General features: G+C 37.5%; 1 protein-coding gene across 2 annotated transcripts in view; it reads left to right on the top strand.

Moving 5' to 3' along the window:
- Positions 1 to 4,684, top strand: part of kif20ba (kinesin family member 20Ba) — a 51,265-nt gene that overhangs the window by 40,487 nt on the left and 6,094 nt on the right. The window lies entirely within an intron of this gene.

Here is a 4,684-nt window from a genome sequence, read left to right as displayed (position 1 = left end):
ATATATATATATATATATATATATATATATATATATATTTTCCTTAACATTAGATATTTACACAGTTAAACGCAATATTTAGCCTTGAAAAAAATGAGGACGTTGGTTGATGTTGGCTTATCTGTGTTGCCAGATCTCGTGATAGTTTGTATGCTGAAGAAACAGGTCTCAAACAAAGTTACTTTTTGCCTAATTTGTCTGAAAAATGCTGTTTTAGTGTCGTAATGTTCTGGAGATATGTGCCTGATGAAAAATGGGTGCAATATTACTTTGGTGACACGGTGCAAAGGAATCGGTCATAATATGTGTTCATGTTACCACTCCCAATGGAATCAAAACAGTCAGGACCTGCCTCTAGTTTCCGAAAGTGAAAGAATGGCTGTGGTTGCTCGCAGGGTCGCGGAGCATCCGAAGCGCAGAGGTGCTTGGTGGAAAATAGGGGTTAGACTGGTAGCTTTCTCAGGGAGAAAACTGGGACCTTCACAGCTTTTGCCTTATGACATTGTTGATATCATACAGTGGTGCTCAAAAGTTTACATACACATGCTTAAGTTGACTAAAAAGAGGAATAAAAAAACATGTTTGGAAATTTTTTTTAATACCTAAATTAAAAAATGAGGTAAAATCCAACCTTTAAGGACACCAATTTTCTTTGTGAATGAATAACGTATTGTAAATAAATAAATGTTCTTATTTAAAATACAGGGGTCATAGTATACATACCCCTAGGTTAAATTCCCATAAGGCAGGCAGATTTTTATTATTAAAGGCCAGTTATTTCCTGGATTCAGGATATTATGCATCCTGATAAAGTTCCCTTGGCCTTTAGAATTAAAATAGCCCCACATCCTCACATACCTTTCACCATGCTTAGAGATAGGCATGGGATCTTTCTATAAATCATCTCTCAATGCAATCAAACCAGGTATTAGTCTAACTGAAATAAAACCATGCCTATCTCTAAGCATGGTGAAGAGTATGTGATGATGTGGGGCTATTTTATTCTAAAGGCCAAGGGAACTTTATCAATGCATAATATCCTGATCCAGGAAATAACTGGCCTTATATAAAAACTGCCTGCCTCTATGGGAATTTAACATAGGGGTATGTATACTTATGACCCCTGTATTTTAAATAAGAACATTTATTTATTTACAATACGTTATTCATTCACAAAGAAAATTGGTGTCCTTAAAGGTTGGTTTTACCTCATTTTTTAATTTAGGTATTAAAATAAATTTCCAAAACATGATTTTTTTATTCCTCTTTTTAGTCAACTTAAGCATGTGTATGTAAACTTTTGAGCACCACTGTAATTGCATTCATCCAAGTGTCCCATGTCAACGTTACAGTAAGTGCCAACATTTATCAAATGGTTGTGCATCATTTGTATGTTTTTCCTTATTACAAGATTCATGTTGTACTTGTGGTTTTCTAATGAATTAATCATAAGTTACGAGTATTATTTTCCTATCCTTGTCACATAAGTGTTTCTCATTCTGCTTCCTGCTTTAAAACATTGTTACAGTAAATGCAAAGTAGATTCATTCAATCTCCATGCCACTTGTTTTTGGAAGTAATTATATGTCAGAATCAGTGGAATAATGTAAATATAATTGCTCCCTCTTAAATAGAGTGCTTGTACTTCATCTATGTGACACCCAGGCAGGGAGTTGAATGGTAAAGTGGATTCTTATCAGATGAGTTTGACATCTGTAGGCAGCGACCCAGCAGCGATACAGCCTGTCATCCGTCATCCACACTTCTGCACTATTCAATTTTTCTTCGAGATAATAGTGTCGGCAGGCTGGAACATGTAAACTGGCAAAATGTGAACACACACAAGCAAATAAACTGCTTCAGATTTTACTCTTGGCACACAATCATTTTCTCTTCAGTCCTGATCATTTTTCTCTCTCGCTCCTCTCGTCTTTCTGTCCTTGAACTTCTTTCAGTCATTCCTCCACTCTCGGTCTCTCCTGATGCTTCATCTCTTCCAGCCAGCCACGTCTGTCTATTCAGAAGATGAGCTCTTAATGATTTATGGATGATGTTATGCCTCTTATTTAGAGGAGACGTCGCCCCGTCCCAGAAAAGCTTTCTGAATTTTTAGAAAGACATTTGAAGATACTGGATTATTGTTAGTGTGGCCCTGTCACCGGAGGTGCACCGTGGAGTCGATCAGTTATACACACTAATATACTGTTTACTATATAAATGTTTCTTAGAGTACAGCTTGTAGTCTTTTCCCCCCTTTCTATTCTGTTCTCACCGCCTGTATTCTAGTCCTATAAATCACTGTGTTTAATGACTCGGTCATCAAAGTCTGCACCTAGTCATTTCAATGTATTCCTAAAGATGCATGTATATTTGGAGGATTCTCTTTTGCACTGTTGTCTGTATGAATGCAACCACTAATATTTAGGCTGTTTTTTGTTTGACATTTTTGGAATCATTAATGCGTGACCATCGAAGGGCTTGTGTCATGTGGACAGTTTGTGCTGACAGTTTTGTTGTCATTACTTAGAATTCCTCAAGGGGGAGACAGAAACTACGCACTATAGCTTTAACATGAAACTTCTTACATGTCAAATGCAGACGCGTTTCACCTAAAACTACTGTTTATATTCATACGATTTGAGGAGAGGAAGTACAAAATTGAAAATAAATTGAATGACGACACAATTATATATACATGTATTTTCTTTATATATTAAACACCCCTTTTCTAATTTTGGGAAACACTGGGGAATAACAATAGAATCTGCTCTTCCAAATCTGGCAAGAAAACAATCTACTTGCAGCACATCTCTGCTTCCCACTATCTTCTCTGCATCTTTCTTTGTCCCCAGATTCACATTATCTCACGTCTCATTTACTTTCTTCACATGCTCCCTCTATAATCTCATCTCCCTCGCTCTCTCTCTCTCTATCATCTCATCTCTCTCGCTCTCTCTCTCTCTCTCTCTTTCTCTTTTTCTCACACACACACACATACTTCATCTTGTTTACTTTATCCCTACGGTTTATCTCTATCACTTATCACTGCACTACTAATCTGTATCTTTCCACTTGTTTCTTCCTCACGCTCTCACATGTGCAGACACACACTCTCTCTCCAACTCCTTTATGTACATTTTTCTATTTTTTTTATCTCTACTTTCATACTTTCTTTCTCTCGTTCTTCCTTTCTTCCTCAGATTATTTTTAAAAGCGTACTCCGAGTCACTGATGACTTCATGTGTTTCAAGCCTTTTTTTTGCTTTTCATAGTGGAGCATTTTTATGGCTTCCACCACGGTGAGCCACCCTCTCAGGTCAGCATGTCCCCGGCTAGTTGTGAGTCCGAATTGCATTTCCTAGTACCAAAATATATCCAAGGATTTGTTGATGCAGGAATATACAGACATATCGCATCTTATCGCACCTGAGTACCGCTAGGGATAATTACGACTTGGTGAAATGGTCGATGAACCACAAAAAGAAATATTTCTTTTTTGGCAGGCTATTGACTGAAGCGATAAGACCCAGGAATCAGACAAACGAACTAGAAGCCTAAGCTCGTCAAGAAAATACCAAAAGGTTAAGCACATTCATTTGAGTCTTCTGTCAAGAAATAGTTTGACTGTTGCCGGTGAAAGTAGAAAAATACGCAGGAGTGTAAAGATTTTTTTCTGTAGTTTCCCGGTACATTTTGACACGATCAGTTAGGGCTTTTTTGTGTAATTAACCATGTTTATCCAGTTTAATTTGAGGCTTCAACCTTATCACGTTATCCAGCAAATGTAAAGGTTAAATCATGTTTAGTGTTTCTACCGGGTACTGAATGTTTTAAATGACACCACAGTAGACAGAAAAAACAGTGGTTGCGATAAAAAGGTTCACTTGTCAGCAAAAGAATGTCCTTCTTATCTTTCTTGACAAATCATTCTTTGTACTTCCCAACGGCTGGAAACAAAAAGGGTGCAGTTGTGTAATAGTCCCATTTTATTGGTGGAATAACACTTAAGCTTCAGTAGAGCACTCCCATTCAAATGGACACATAAGACACAATCTGCAAAGCTCCAAATTTAGGCTTTTATGAAATCCTTCTCCTTGAACTCATATGCCATCATGTCATTCAACTCATTACCTCTCCGACAGCAGAACAGGGAGACAATTGTCACACGCTTCACTTGATGAAAAAAAAAAAACCCTGTAGGCAACATAGTTATCCTTGGCATACCTGGGATATAAATAGAAAGAAGAAAATGTTAAAGGTTGTCCTTTGCTTTCTTCCTGAAAGCAGAAGTCTTCTCTCTGAACTTGTGTTCAACTGCAAAATACATCATAGACCCACATATTTGTTTTCTTCTAGTCTTAATGAAAGGTTTTCTACGTAAGGTGGTGCCCGTCACTGACATCAAAATCTTGTTTGTAAGTAAACTGAAGTTCGATCGAGTGTTTCTGAGACTCTTCAAGCCCCTGTGGCAGGTAAATGAAACTAAATTGGAGCATGTTTTTCGCTCTTTGAAAAATGATTCCGGACAGTAAAATGGTATAAGTGCATTTGAACTTTGACGACCGCTGAGGCTGGTGCACAAAGTGTCTGAATGTTTTTCTACTGACGTCTACCTCATATTACCGTCTGGCCCCATCTCAACCAGTCAGTCCTCTCACGTCATTATGAAATATTTTGTGTTTTT

This window comes from Etheostoma spectabile, chromosome 17 (genome assembly GCF_008692095.1).
Source record: "Etheostoma spectabile isolate EspeVRDwgs_2016 chromosome 17, UIUC_Espe_1.0, whole genome shotgun sequence".
In the NCBI taxonomy this organism is placed as follows: Eukaryota; Metazoa; Chordata; class Actinopteri; order Perciformes; family Percidae; genus Etheostoma; species Etheostoma spectabile.
Note: the sequence above shows the minus strand (reverse complement) of the source record. Positions and strands in the feature narration are given on the sequence as shown.